A 16,733-nucleotide genomic window follows, 5' to 3' on the forward strand; every position below is an offset into this window, starting at 1 on the left:
CCTTGGAACCTGGGGTCTATTGTAGATTAACCTATTCTCAGGCTTCATCTACAATATAGTGTATTTTCTCCAGAAACTGAGGTCATGTCCCACAGTTGCAAAACATACTATTTCAATTAACTGGTGCCTTCAATTTACCCTCTGAATAAATGTGTGTGTCCTGTGATGGACGAGTGACCTCTCCAGAGTATAGTCCTATCACGTACCCGTGCCTCACCCAAAGTCTCTAAGGATAAAGTTTAAAAAAAATGAATGGATCTTTACAGCTGATCAATATGGACTTATTAGATTTTCCTAATTCATAATTAATTAATGAAATCCGTGTTGACTTTCATTGGGTATATATTTTTTTAGAGTAAATAAGTTAACGTTTTTGTTAATGTACTGTATTTACTTTCTTAAATACAAGCAAAAATACTTGAGCATGTAAAAAGTACACATGAGATGTTTTTGCAGTAATGAAATTTACAAGAACTGCAATTACCTAAAGATTTATATGAAAATAAAATACACAATGACAAACAAATGGATTTTCCTTATGTTATCCAATATCATTTTTTATTGTGCTTCCTACTTATACTTTCTCTCTGAAAATCATCATTCATATGCTGATTTTCTGCAATTTAAGCTATAAACTAAAAAAAAGCACTCTAGACAAAACACAATGTTAACTAATGAATTATCTCTCCCATGACTGTTACCATGGTGATTTTTAGTATTGCTCCTGAAAAAGAAAATCCAAGACTTGGTAAGTCTGAGTGAGATCTACTATTGGTAGTGCACTTTCATAGCTGTAAATTTTCTATGCTGTACATTATGCCATAAATATAACATAAATGCCTGTTTCTCACTTGACAATATTCTAAGAAACACATCTCTATTTTTCATTATGGATTTCAGGAAATCTGCATCTAAGACGACAGCACATAAATATCAAACAAAGAAGAAAGGAGTTAAGAGGTGAGGATCCCTGCCTGAATTTGGTTATATTTGTCAGGAATCATTGCTGATAGGGTGACTCTGTGCACAGTGAACTCTGTGCAGTTTTAATTTGCTAAAAAGAATATTTAAAAAATATTGTACATTGAAAAAAACTAGATAAATATGTTTAAGGCAATACATATATAATTTATGCAATCAAGATGATATTTTCTTATTCTTATGTCTTGACTTTTTACATGTGTTTTCTCCCTATGATGGTCAGTGTTAACACTCCATTGTTTGTATTTCAGGGATATCTACCAAGTGATCAAAATGAAAATTATAAACCACAATACCTACAGTATGAGATGGTCAGTGATTTCACCTTTAGATGGAATAGACAAGGTGAATTCTTGGTGCAATAAAGAAGAAGCTAAGAAAAGTTTTTTTAATTACATACTGTATGGATGTTTAGGTGATAAATGTAGTGGAGAATTTTGGAATATTTTATTAAACATGTTAAATGTTCATAGGCCAGTAAACCAACAGGTCTGATTGTAACCAATAAAATAATAACTGAATGGAAGTGCTTCACGTGGAGTTATATTATCAAGATACTGTATGTCATTGTTTTGATATTGTTACATCTCCTATTCCTACATTGTGGACATGATGTAACTAATTCTGGGGGTGAAATTCCCTCGTTGGTGAACTGTGGCTGTACAGATCTGACTTAAACAGTACCAGGCACTCCTACGCGCATGTAATATGCGCAGGGGATGACATGCATCCAAGATAAAACTACTTTTTACTTCATGCACTTTACAAAGCCTATGGTACAGAATATTGTTTCACTACCAGTCACATTCCATTCAGGCATGGAGAGAAAGTTTAAGGAATTGCTTTAAATTACACATGCTCAAATTCTGTTAAAATATTAACAAGTATCCAAGGAAACCTCAATTTTATTATCTTCAGACAGAAGAACAGACAAAGATGTAAATGGAGAGAATATTGGGGTTTATATTAGATGGTTGGCTTTGGAATTGCTATGTTAGAAAACAGTAAAAAATAATTGCACTGACAGACCATTGATATCTTACAATATAAATTGGCGGAATGGAAATGAAGTGCAGAACACAGACTGATCATATATTCGGTCAGCTACAGTAACACACTTTGTGTCTTATTGAAAAGTACTATCTCAACCTCCTAAGGGTACACTGACATATTAAAAAGGAAGACAGCTTTTCTTAAAAGCTTTTCAATTATGTGGTAATATCCTCAAATACTAACATAGATTTAGGAGGAAAGAATGATAATAATTTAAGTTCTTCTACAAAATAGAGTTTTTCTGAAAAAGAAATGACAAAGGAAGAAAGGAAAAATTAGGGAAATGGTAATGTTTTATATGAAATCAAGAATAATATATGGATGTAATGAATGAAACTTGGAAATTGAAGAAAAGGAAAATCACAACACAAGAATATTAAAAAATGAATACCAAGTGGAAGTTTGGAAAATAGAAGAATTCACCAGGTTAATGAAATAAAGGATAATAAAAGCACACTTCTGGAAAATATCTCTGTTACAAAATGCTCATTTCAAAGTGTTTAAAGAGGAAAGATACATTCAAATTAAAAATAAAAAACAAAACAATAGTAACATGGTTTGGAAGAACACAATAAATATCTTCTGCCAAAACGGGTATTACTTGACATTACAGTGCTCGGATTTAAGAAAGCCATTCTTTAACACCAAGCAGATGACAGACAACAGGTGACCTGTATGTCAAGTGATATTACATAAAGATTTTTGGAAAACATTAGTGATCAAAGTCTATTAGGACTGCATCATGCTGACTTCATCAGGCCGAGATACCAGGATTCCAATTGTTTATTGGTGCACGTTGAACTCAGTGCCTTTGACACATCCACCTGCAGTGAGCAATATCTCGCTGTAAATAGCGTAACAGATAATTAACAGAGAATTTACTTTTTCTTAGATGATGTCCACTGCATTGTAAACAGAGCTAAATGTTGAATGGAACATGAAAATCCCTTTGATGATACCTCAATTGTATAAAGGGACCTGGAGTTTTGGGAATGTTGTCTTTTAAAATAATGACGAAGGGCATGGCAGAGGTATCACAGCCAAGTGCTGTGTTAATGAAGTTCTGTGATCCACAACTATGGCCAAAGTCATCTCACTTTCCAGTGGGATAATGCCAAAGTACAGACAGCAAAGGAACAAGTAAAGGTTTATTTCATGCTGAAAAGGGAAGAAAATAATACTAATAATACAATGGATGTATTCTTTCCTTATCCCTGACTTTTTCTTGGGTTGGGTGATTCATGACCAGTAACAGCTATGTTAGGCAGTGCTGAATTGATTCATCGACCTCAGAACCTCTGTTCCTGCTGTCATAACTAGTAATGGAAGTTACACTTTGTCTTGTGCCTTAAATGTCTAATCCACAGTTTGACCTTGGATAGTTATCTATTTAGGACAGAGTGATTGTTGAGAACATATACTAGTGTATTGGAATTAATATATGATTTAATTGACCATATTGTATGAAAATTAAATTTTTGCAAATTAATATAATATATTTTGACAAAATAGAAATCAGAAAAGGAAATAACCCAAGCTTTAGTTTAAATTTGAGGCACATGAGATAAGGCGTGTGAGTTCTTTATATTCTCTGGAACAGTTTAGATGAAAGAGTAATAAACAAGTCAACCTTTTGACTAGATAAATATTTATACAAAATAACACAAGTAAACAACACAAAACATTACAGTATGATACAGCAGTTACGCTCTAAAATGTACAGTATGTAACAGTCTATGCATTTTAGTGGCCTACATTCTTTGAATCCAGAAACAAAATATGCTAGCCGTGTAACCCAAAACACTATGCAATGCCTGAGTAGGCTAAAAAGTGAAACAAAAAATGCATTCTCATAAAAGAATACGACTCAGATCTAAAATTCCCCTCCTACAACATGGATGTCCAAAAGTGAAGGGGTTTCACCAGATTAGAAGAGAGAGCAATCCGAGTTTAAGTCTTGTGATTTCAACAATAGTGGAAATGAGAATTTCCTAAAATAAACAGACCAGTGAGTTCTTACAAATAAGGTTCAAATTACTTTTCCTAAATCAGATTTCCAAGATTGAGCTGAACAAGGCATCTCAAATGGCACAAGCATGGTGTTCCTTCTTCTCTCTGTCTTCTTTGTTTCAGTCTCATTCTTCTCATTTTCCCTGTACAGTGTGCTCTATTCTATATCCATTGAAGACCCTAATGATAAACCATGAAGTTAATTAATAATTTGTTTCCTTAATTCATCTGCAGATACACCTCAAACAATACTTACAGTATTATTCTTTTTTTTTAGATTTTCCTAGATTCTCAAACACATATCCTCTAACTTATAATACTATATAGAGTAATCAGCCTCCAAAAAGGTTCACACTGCAAAAGAGTTATGTTATTGTTTTGGATGAATATATTTCTGCGTGTGTGTGAGAGAATGCATTAAGATGTTTATCTGTGTGCTATAGAGTTACAGTGGTTTTCAGTTTAATTTTGACATTATCAGTAACATCACATCTCATAACTTTATTTGATTTGAGATTCAAATCATCCTCACATTTCAAAATGTATATCTTCAAAAGTCCAATGGAGATGTCAAGTATTATTTTCAGCGGGAACTGTTTGAGAGCAGTTTAAAATCAAATTCAGCTACAACTATAATCTTATTCATACCAACTGTTTGCCCCCCACGGAGGAGTCTTATGCATTCCTGAAAATAAGAGATGATCCAAATATTAAGAACATCATATTATTGGAGAAAATCCTGTTAAATATGTAAAGTTACATTCAAATGCAGTTTCTATTTAAAATCCACCCCCCTAAATGCTTGTTTTTAAAAGCACACTGCTGATGCAAATGTAATGTTAGTATTATGTTAGTAACACAAAATGAAATGAGCAGCATGCAATGCAGATTTGCATAGTTTAAACATGAATTCAACAGATGGGCTTTGATGAGTTTTTTTTTTTATTTGGTAGGTTGATATTTTATGCATTGAGCCACAAAACCAAAACAAATGCAGTGATTTCATTGAAAGACAATGAGGGTAAATAATACATATACCTGATGTGACAGCGAATAATTTTAATAATGGCAAGGAATCTTACACTCAGATAAGCATTCTTCTCTTTAAATATAGTTAAATATTTTAATGTAAAAAGGTACAGATCACACATTTCTGCCTCAGTAATGCCAGTATTGTTTAACTTTACAACAAAGACATTAAATAAAATCAAGAGACACAACTGAAAGATAAAGATGAAATGAAATATCAAAAGGATTAAATTGATGCATGTTGTACAAATGACATATAATGCTGTACATATTACAGTTCTTGCCTTAGCTTTGGTCTTAATATGGTGTCCATATGATTATGGTGCCCTTACAGTATGTACCAAGTAGCTTTCATATTATTATACTGTATATTTCTTTGAGATATTAACAAAAGGAACAAAAAACTTCATCTTTAATAACAAAAATGTTCTAAATACCTCTCTGTAATTCCTGTTACCATAATAAAGGTGTGCATCAAGGCTGCTGAAGAGCTAGTGTGTCTGCAGTTTTTAGATTTGGTCTCTACAGAGTAGCAGGTGAAGTCTTTGAAGAAGGTGACAAATTGGTACAACTAACCCAGTTACCAGCTACAAGCACACCAGCTTTTCAGGATTGGACAGCCCTGAATTATCAATACAATGTGCACAATAATTCCATTTGATATAGATCTTTGACAGAATACATTTTAGACTGCTTTTATATGATGTACAGTATATACAGAACTGTATAATATATATACGGTATACAGTATACACAGTATATGAATGTTTTAAAGATACAGTTATGATCAAATAAATAACAGGGTGATTCTCATCTTGGCAAATAATGTTATGATGAATCCACTTTGCCTAGACAGCAACCTCCTTGCCTAGGGGAAACTGATTAAATCATAAGCAGTTTTTTTTAACTCTGTATGGTCAGCATTGATCTGTTTTCCAATTTCATTTTTATGCAAACACGAAAATCCATGTTCTGGAAACATGCAAAAAACAAATATTTTTGTTAAATACACACCCTGCTTCTTTTTCATGATACACGAAAAAGCAACAAAATCATAAAAAGAGAGATGTCATCAATAACAGTGAGTTGCATATATTGCACTAAAATTTAAAACTGAGTAAATTCAAGCTTAAGGTCTAATTTTAAAAGGTTCAGTGTATGCTTTATTCAGTGTATGCCAGTAGTTGAGTCTGACTCTTGCTCCATGTCCTTTAGAATCTTCTTCCTTGCCACTCTAGTCCCGTGTGAGACAACTATTGAAAAAGGGCTTCTGTAGCTTTCAGAGAAATCCATATGAATACTTCTGCAGACAGTGCTATACATTTGTGCAATGAACTGTTTAACATCCCTGAATTGAAGTAGTGTTTAAGAGGTCCTTACGTTTGCCTCTAATTTACAACTATTCATGTAGTAGATTCATTAACTGTACTTTTTTCATTGTTACCATTAGTCATTATAGCACTTTGTTATATTTTGAACAATGATTAAACCAATAAAAAATATTACTGGCTAAGAGGCCCTGAAATATTTATGAATTTGTGGATTTTGTTGTATCTGCATTTGAAAATGTAGTTTAATGCTCCCCCTGCCCTTGTAGTCTGTTTTGCAGAACAAGCATGTCTATTAATATACAGTAGGTAGCCAGCAACATATCTACAGCTCTTGCTCGGTGTATCTTCACCTTGCATCTTATCTTCCTTTTGATATGCATGTAATATGTCTGCACTGAATGTATTACAAGGACATGAGCTATAGCTAGACTTATTCTGATAGCAGAAAATGAAGATATAGTAGGAGCTGAGAAGAGACTCATATTCATGCAATTAAATAAATTCAGGCTGTGATAAAACCAGGCTGCGCTTGGGATAATAAAGGAAAATAATGGACTGCTATTGTGATTGGTTATAGCAAACTTATTTTTTTGTTTACTGTGGGGAATGCAAACAAACAGAATAACACTTGGTGTTACTCCAGTCACACAACAATCTGTGCCAACTAATATTTAGTCTCATTTAGATGGGTATTTTTCTACTAAAAAGTCTCGGGGAGGCACCTAAGACACTTCAGAGACATTTTCTCCAACCAGTGCTTGCAAATACACCTTACGGTGTCAAAGATCTTCAATGTTGTCAGCCAGTGCAAGAAATCTAATTTTTATGTTATTATCCACTCATGTGATGTAAAAGGGAACAAAAATTATACTATGAGTAAGACTAAAGTATCTAATTTAATGTTTTTTCATGGATTAATTACTAATGAACTTCTGATTCATTACATTTTTATTAAATATTTATTTAAAATATTGCAAACATTCCATGCAATTAACGTACATAATGAGGAACACATAAAAATCAGAATATTATCCGATATACATGGTCAGTTTTGATGTAGTGTGCTTAATAAAGATATTACATTACAATTGGAAAATTTAATTAAATTAGAACTAGCATACAAACACTACAATGGTGCTGATGCCAGCTGACAAAATATGAATTGGTCTTCCAGGATTTTTTATCACAGATACTAACAGACAAGTTTATAGACAGAGTAAAGACAAAATCTAAATTAGATAATAAAACCTTCAGTAAAAAGATACATTACTTTTTGCTTGAATTTTACGTTTGTAATTTCGTAAATGAAACGAGCTTAACTGAAAGTAGAATTTCCCATTTTCCTTAAAGACTGTAAATTTATGAATGAAATAACTAAACAGATTGCAGTTCAGAATGTATTATGCGATTGTATGATGATAGCACAAAGACTTCCTATTTTTGCATTACTTAAAACGTAGCATGCTTAGTGCATCCTTTTGACCAACAAGTCTTCTTCTTGTACAGGAATGAGAGGTACAGGTACTGATGCATTCTAAGAACTGCATAAAATGTAGCTAAATAACTTTGTTACAATACTTAACAAATGTCTGTTACCTATTCTAATTAAATGCTACGGTATTATTCTAGTAGTAGGGTCATTAAAAATGACATATAATTTGATCTCCCCATGTTTCTTTCAACTATTGGTACCTGGTAGATACTGTAAACATTATCTTTGGTAAATCAAGGTTAATATATCCACTGTGTATGTTTAAAAATTCATCTTGTGTTCTGAAACATTAAATACTATATGCATATATACTGTATCTCTTGTTTTGCATGCATGTGTTCGCTTTTATCAAATAATTCAGTTGCATTTTTGATCTTGTATGTCTAATTATACTGCACATATATGTCTGTATACAGTATACATATACACAATATACAGTAACAATGAAAGATGTTACCTGTCAGTTTTACAGATCAAAATACAGCTATGCCACACAGATGAGCCTTAATAAGCGAGAAACAGTGTTTTATATTAAGTCAAAACTTTATATGCAATGTAGATTTATAAGCCTATTTAGACTGTTCTGCTTACTAAAGCTGTGAAATTCAGAATGTTAAATTGTGAACATCCATTACCTTGTGGTCATACAATGAACAAGTGTATTATAAGTACGGTATACTGTATGTATTCACACACAAACATCTCACATTGTTTTGCCTGTAATTGTCACTTATACTGTACGTTGTAATGACGTGGTGAGGTGAAAAATAGTCGCGTCTGACAGAGTTCACAAGCAGATCTCGGGCAACAGCCATGTGGGGAACACCGCAACAAAAACAAAAAAAGGAGCCAAAAAGAAAAGAAAGACACAAAAATAAACCCAACACTCAGGGCTGCAGAGCAATAATGGCAAAGAACAAGAAAAGCGCTGGAATAATTAAGTAATGGCAAAAAGGGAAAGGGGGGAAAAGAAAACTGGCATACAGTAAGTAAACTAAAAGTAGCACACGCACAACAGCTCAACAAATAACAGAGTCCCGAGTGAAGGCGAGGGAAGTATTTAAAGAAAATTTGAACTAATAAGGAAATTATAATTAAATATTTTAAAGTCTGCCCAAGCGTGTTCTAACAGTGCCGGGAGGTGTGGTATCCCACGTGGATATGCGGAACCAATCACTGGCGCTTGCTCGGGCATGACGTTAGCTCTGTCATTTGTTTCTTGCATTCTTGTCTTTTAAAAAATCCTGCTCAAAGGCCACTTTTTATAGTATCGTGACACTTTGCGGAGTATCTGGTCACTTTAGGCAAAATCGTCTGCTGTTCCTCTTGTGTGAACGTCAAGTATATTTAATATTCCAAGATCTTATACCAGACAAGTATAAATTGCCTGATTTAACAATTACTGTAGATTTCTCTCAAACATTTCTTATCCCCATCCAAACAAAAGACCTGGGTCTGTGTTTGCCACACACTTTAACACTCAACCTACTGAAACTGTCATTTGACCCACAGCTGTCCCACAGCTTTCTATTATTGTTTTGGCTTGCGAGCTTTAATTGAAAACTTCAAATATTATCATGGCAATGCTATTAGGGGTATAACCGTTTCCATATTCTGGACCTATATAGATTTTGTGTTATTACCAAAACCACTTCACTAGGAAATACTGTATGAATCACCCTGACAATGACTAAAAATGTGGTTAAATTCTGTCTGTATATTTAGAAAGGGCCTGTTGGGGTTGACCTTCCATTATGTTGTAATGTACCAGCTTTTTAGTACATTGAACACTGTCATCTGTCTTTGCAAATGATAGAAAAGGACATGGCAGATGATCACAGCCCAGCACTTTATTGATGGTTAACATCTGTTTTTCTACATGATTCTGTAATGCAAGAGTTCACACAGCAAGGCTGACCACACCATTCCTGGTACAAAACAGTGGATTCAAGCAGTGGATTAGCCCACACTTAGGTAATCTTAGCCCAGATTTAAATTGTTTTGATGATCCCTCAAATAAAACTTTGTGGATTGTTCATAGGAATCCAGTATAACCACTAATCAGGTACTGTTAACTGGTTGTGTAATGGAATTTACCTGTCATTCTGCGGTATTTAGCAAATTCTGCAATATGACAAAAGTGTTTTTATTGTGAACATCATTCTGTCCATGGTTAGAAATGGAAGATGCCCCAGTTATTAATCTTAATGATATTAAGATTAATATTAAATCATCTCCATAAAGCCTAATTCAAGGGATCCAGTTTTTCTCATCTCATCTATCTTGAATACACAGTAAATTTTTGCCCGATTTTGTTAATCAGCAAAATTCACAGACTAAAAAATGTTACAGTACATAGCTGATCTGCACAACATTGCAGAACTCTACCAAAAACATTATCTGCCCATCACTCTTTCTTAATTAAAAATCTGCATGACAGACTAGGATTTTGAGACAAATCTAATTTTTGAATTGAGCTTCTCCCATCCCCCAGTCCAGGTACCCAATAGCCAGCATACAAATATCAATGTGATCTTGTTTTTGTACAGTATTGTAATGAACCTACCTGGTTTTGTGTCAGGAACTTGCTGACACAGGGAATGACTTGCTGGAGATGACTTTACAGGCTCTCTAACAGTTTTATATCCATTTTCATTACCGATTGAGAAAGTGCAGACATTTGCTGGATGCAGAGGATAGATTTATGTTTTTGTATTTTATGCAATTACTATTAGTTCGTGATTAAAGTCCTTGCATTAGTACAGTACTTTAATTATCATATAAGAGAGAATTCCTTAAGTTTTTTCAACATACAGTATATACAATATGATGTAGCCAATTATGCAGCAGTATAGGGATGGACTTGGCTATACTGTATATGAATTTAGCTGTTCAAGACATTTCTCTGCACTGAACCCCTCCAAATGTCAAGACCCTACTGCACTGTATTGTTATTAGAGTTGTCCACTGGGGGCCTGGCAAGGGATGAATAAGCATATGGAATTGTTCTAAACAAATGATCGACAATTCTGTTCATCTGTGTGGAGCTCTGCACATATTGATAATATGTATAAAGTCTATGTTTTAGTGTGCAACTGGTAAAATCACTCTCCAAAAATTAGTTTAGGAGTGCCTAGGGATGTAGCACCTGATTTGAAAAATAATTTCAGATGCTTTTTCAACATGAACATTAGTGTGGATGCAAACAATAAAGTCGAAGGAGGTCTTAAGGAAGATAAAAGGGAGGCAGAGAGATGCTTAGCAGTTCAATGTCAAGTGTACACACACTTTCACAGATGGTCATACTGTATTTTGACACCAACAGTTATTTATGAGCAGACAGACCCCTCCACCATAATGTTAACCCATTGTTATTTTGTCTCTGTCCAGCTGATGTAGTGAAGACCCCTCAGGCTTAACACTGTCATCCTTTATGATATTGACTAGCCAGTTCTCCATAAAAACAAGTACGTACAGTAGGAATTTTGAAATTTGTGCAAGAACTGCGCGTTAGTATGCAGTTCCTCCATTTTCCTTTCCCAATAACTAGACAGAATCATAACGGGCAGGCAGAGTTTATTCAACCTCTTTTGAAGTTTCTGTCTCAATCTTCCCCCTCCTGGTTTAATTTGTGCTTTAATTTTTTCGTGATTAAAATCTCTATTCTGTGTAGAACTATCTTGAGGACATTTGGCAAGCAGTGCATCTGAGACCTGGAACTGGTTCTGCCTTAAAGTTAAGAGGAATTCTTGGCAATATTTCAAGCCAAGCGTTATCCAGGACATTCCAACCATTAACTGTGAGAGCCAGATAGTCCACAGAAAATAGTAACAGGAGGTACCTTAATGAGACGACATTCTGCACTTGTATAAGCCTCAAGCAATCAAAAAAGTTGTGTATAAATAATTAAAAAAGAGACACAAAACACAATAAAAATCCATACTGCCAGTCACTACAAAGCACATTTATTTTTGTGAGACACCTATTGCTTCAGAGCCTGTGGTGTGGTTCACTTAAGTCCACTTGTTGGCCAAAATTTGTGAGTGGCAACAACAATGGTTGGAGCCATGGTAGCTCAGACGGCAAAGGCATCTAGCTCCAGCTCGGAAGGTCCTGGGTTCAATCCCAGGGCAAGTGATGTAGCTTGCTCTAATTCCTCCCAGACAGGAGTGAGTACAGGGGGTTAATCCTTCTGGGGGTAATAGGTCGGCTGGAGCATGATGCTGACCACATCACCTCCACCTCCAGTGTTGGACAGTCAAAGAAAAATGTCCCTTGACCCCATTCACCATGGGCCTTTATGGCCTGAAAAGGGACCTACCTACTATAATGGTCAGTTTAATTATGTATTCTGTGAACAGTTTACTTAAGTGAAAAGTTGTAAATTTATCCTTAAAGCTCTTTGGTAGCCATTTTTGAGGTCAATGTCCATTTGGCTGCTGCTGTGTAATGCTCTATTCAGGCATGTGGACAAAAGGTCCCACCGTATTGCTCTAGTGATCTAGCAGACACATGGTGGTACCTAGCTGGTCTCAAGGTTCTGCTGCGAGCTAGATCTTGGGCAGAATTCTATCTTTACGTAGAAGCTCACCATCTAATTTGCATCATGAAAAAGCTTAAGTCACAAAGTTTAGACAACAATTGTGGCAGGCATGTGGTTCTGTTGTCAGTCAGCCAAGCTGGTTAAGTGGAGAGAGGTGGGCTGCAGAGTAGAGGTGATGCACCGATTTTTAACTGGGGAAAACACATTTAATAATTGGCTACGAAACTATGAGGTGCAGTGGGTACCCACACCCTGCAGGTCCCTGACTGATTGACCAGGTCCTGTGACATTTAGGATTATCTCCGGATGTACCTATGTCCCTCTGCCAGACGTGCAGGCACTAGCAGTGGACATCCATTACAAGGGAATATTGATAATGGATCTGGACTGTCCCTGGAAAGATCCTTATCCAAAAGATAAGCTCGTCTCCCTCACTTGATCATGCTCAAAGATCACTAGGTCATCCTGTGGCTGACCACAGAGAGGTTTTTCAATACATTCCTACATTGTAACAGACAACAGACTGTCCAGGCACACAAAGATTTTTAGAAATCTTTAGAAAAACACTCCCTAAATAAGAGGTCCAACTAAGGTGGTGAGAAGAACATTTCAGGGAGATCTTAAATAGACCCACACCACCAGTACCAGCCTCCACCACAACACCCACATAACCACAAACACATAGCCCAACAAACCCACCAAACAAGAAATAAATAGAGATATTCTTAAAATGAAAAATTTAAAATAACCAGGAACCAACGGATTGTCCAGAGGCCATAAATCAGACCCAGACACAGCATGTGACCTGCTATGCCCCATTTTGGGATAATGGAGAGAAAGTAATTTAGTAAAACAATGCGATAAGGGCAACCTCTGAGACAATAATGACTTTAGGTTTGTCATGCTTTTATCTGTGCCAGGAAAAGTTTTGAGAGACCTGCAAGCATGATTAAGATAGGACAGACTTTGCGCATCATTGTCAAACAGGTGACAGAGAAGAATACATTCTTACATCTCACTTGTACGGACTGTCAGAAACCCTTTGACAGTCTTGATCAAAAAACCCCACGGAAGCTCATGGCATATCATGGAATCCTGGAGGAGATGTTCATAATCATCATTAAAAAGCTCTACCTACAGTCATTCTGCTGAGTAGTTCACAATGGACATCTCAGCTGCAGCTTTACAGTGAAAATAGGGGTGAGATGGGGCTTCATACTGCTCATTACTCTTCCTCCTGGCAGCTGACTAGATAATTAGAGAAACCGCTACTGGCAAAAGTCTTGGAATTCAGTGTACACCCTGGTACCCTGGTCCCAGTTCAAAGACCTGGACTTTGCTGATGACATTGTCCTCATATCTCACACAAAGAAACAAATGCAAACCAAAATTGAAAAACAGTAAATCATTTCAGTCAACATCTACAAATCAAAAACAGAACATTCTGTATAGGTATTAATCAAAGTGTGGAAGAGCCCATTACACTTGATGGTGAACAACTAGAGGAAGTGAATACCATCACTTATCTGGTGAGTGTCATTAGGAAAGACAGAGGGAGTGAAAAAGACATCCAGACCAGAACAGTGAAGGCCAGAACATATTTTCTAATGCTTTGAAAAATATGGCAGGTATCAAGAAAGACCAAAGTATGAATATTTAACTGGCAAAGAGTCATGGAGGACAAGAAACACAAGTAATAACTACAAATCTTTCCAAACAAATGCCCGAGAAACATCCTTGACATACAATGTCCAAACATTAAACATTAAACATACTGTCCAAAAAGTAATGAAAATACTGTATGTGGAAGAATAAAAACCAAGAACAAATTGAAGTACAGATTAAACACAGACAATGGAGATGGATCAGGCACACCAGTAATTAACACCACCAGGCAAGCCCTTACTTGCAATCCACAGGTGAAAAAGAAACATGAATGACCATGAATCAGTTGGATAAAAACAGTGGAGAATCATGAATCGAGCCCACTGGAAAATATTTGTGGATGACGTAAGCACCCCAAAGAGCAAAAGGGTATAGGAAGAAGGCGATGGGTGCTCAGAGATGAATGGGAGCCAATTTTTCTATTCAAAATAAAAGGCACCCATAAATAGGACAGGTGCTTTTAGTCACTAGATTCAGCAATAAAGGAAATCAGAAAACATCTAGCTCTCTTAGCTCAGAGTCCAGTAACCTTTCAGCACTCAGTCTACTTGGACTGATTCAGTTTTGAAGTCTAATTTGAAATCTTTCTTGTTTCAGAAGCTTTAAATGAAGAGGATGACAGCAGATGATGATGATGATGACGACTGTACTTCTTCTAAAACTGTAGAGTTTTAGAATCCATTAAAACTCTACTAACAGGCTCTTAATGTGAATTTATTATTTAACTATTTTTAAAATAATCTTATTCATATTATCTATTAGTTTTATTCATTTTTACTAATTGATTGCTTCATTCTCTAGACGGTGGTGTATTTATGGCTTAAAAAGAAAAGGAATCTCATTAAAGAGCAACACAGATCTCAGAAACCTGCTTTGTGCAATCAGTATTGAATGTGATTTTAAGAATGAAATTTAACAACTCATATTCTGTTAGCTCAGTTTATTTACAACTCTCCCTTTTCTTTTAAAACAAGGATACAAGGTGTGTGGTGCTTCCAGTTCAGTTTTATTTCACAGCTTAATAGCCAGCATCTCTATTGTTACACTGTCCCTGCTCTATGCAATGGAATGACTGGGAGTGAGATGTTTGGCCTGATAAGGTCTGTGTGTCTCCTGTGTTATTTTGTAACATTATTAACAGAAAGAAAAAAACATCACCAGCTCAAGCCCCATCTTATAAATTTCCGAACTTAAACGCTGGTGTGTTGCTCCATTACACTCATGAAAAAATATGAAAACAAGAATATATTTTTTTAGTGACATAAATGAAGTCAATGCATTGCAAAGTTTTTATTTACGGAGATTATAAAACCAGTCAAGCACAGGATTTTTATGTTCTGTAATATATTAAACTAATACATACAAAATGGATAAACATTCATGGAGATTGAAATGATAGCCAAGCAGTTCGTCATAGCAAGATGTGTATTGTTGTGGGATATTGGCCATATTTCAGACGTATGGTGGGGGAAAAGGTATATCAAGGAGCCTTAAATCACAAAGAACCATAATAAAATGCACCCTGGAGTGTCTATTTTGTGGATTTACAATGGCTCTGTTGTCATTTTTCATTTTAAGATGAAGTGTATTTAAAGACATCTGTTTTAATTAGAATTTACAAAATATAATTCCACTCTGAAACGTAATTCTGTGAATACATACTTTAATGAGTAGATGGTAGATGGAAAGTGGTAGATGTTCCGTAATATGTGTAGAGCACATTTAGGCTGATCTGATGGACCTCAATGCTTTTGCTACTGCTGCTTTTACTTTTTCCCCAACTTATTACAATTCACAATGCTGATGTTACCAAACCACAAGTGAAAAAATATGGAGTATAGAAGAACAACGTAAGAAATAGAGATACTGTATAGGCTGTGATATAGTATTTTGGTATCGTACAAGATAAAAGCACTTGAGCTACAAGTGGCATAGTGCAGTGCCTTTGCTCTTATTAATGTTTTCATATAAGCCTTGCTCTTGATAAACTTGAGATTATTGCTCTAACTAGGAAATACCATGAATACAAGAACATTTTAAAATAATAATATTTGCCTTCATTAATAATATTTTCTTGTTAATGTATCATATTTATATTTCTTGTCTTCCAATATTTTTTTTTTCAAATATGAATTTCATCATCATAGAATGTGCATATGTAATTGATGAAATCAAACTTTTCAATTATTTCAAGGATATAATGCAGTATTAGGGTATTTTATTAACATATCCTAGGAAAGGCATTTGTTTAAAAAGAACTGGGAAGACCTTGAACCTTGAATTTTGGTGATATACAGTATGCAAACTAGCATGCCATTATAGAATGTCAAGGAACACTCTGTTATTCATTTCAGCAGACTGTCTGAAATGAGATCCACAGCAATATCCTCACAATATCCAATAGAGTGGAAAGAAATGCTTCTCATGCATGAAGCATCTTTAATGTCCATCATTTTATCTTCCAGAAGAAAGACTAGCCTCCTCCATGTTCTTTGACCTTCTCTTCGCTAATTCATTGTGTTTCACTCAGAGCAGGTATGTCAATGTCTTTTCTCAGCAGAGCAGTTTTCTGGCCAGTGACTGATTAGAAGAGGGGTCGGCAACTTTTTCTGAAGGGGTGTGCCAAGGT

General features: G+C 35.2%; 1 long non-coding RNA gene across 1 annotated transcript; it reads left to right on the forward strand.

Moving 5' to 3' along the window:
* Positions 1-776: 776 nt before the first annotated feature.
* Positions 777-1,507, forward strand: LOC138240762 (uncharacterized). Its single transcript, XR_011190000.1, has 2 exons — positions 777-960; positions 1,233-1,507. It is a non-coding gene; the product is annotated as an uncharacterized lncRNA (long non-coding RNA).
* Positions 1,508-16,733: the final 15,226 nt, after the last annotated feature.

The sequence above is a fragment of the Lepisosteus oculatus genome, chromosome 7, assembly GCF_040954835.1.
Source record: "Lepisosteus oculatus isolate fLepOcu1 chromosome 7, fLepOcu1.hap2, whole genome shotgun sequence".
NCBI classification, from domain to species: domain Eukaryota; kingdom Metazoa; phylum Chordata; class Actinopteri; order Semionotiformes; family Lepisosteidae; genus Lepisosteus; species Lepisosteus oculatus.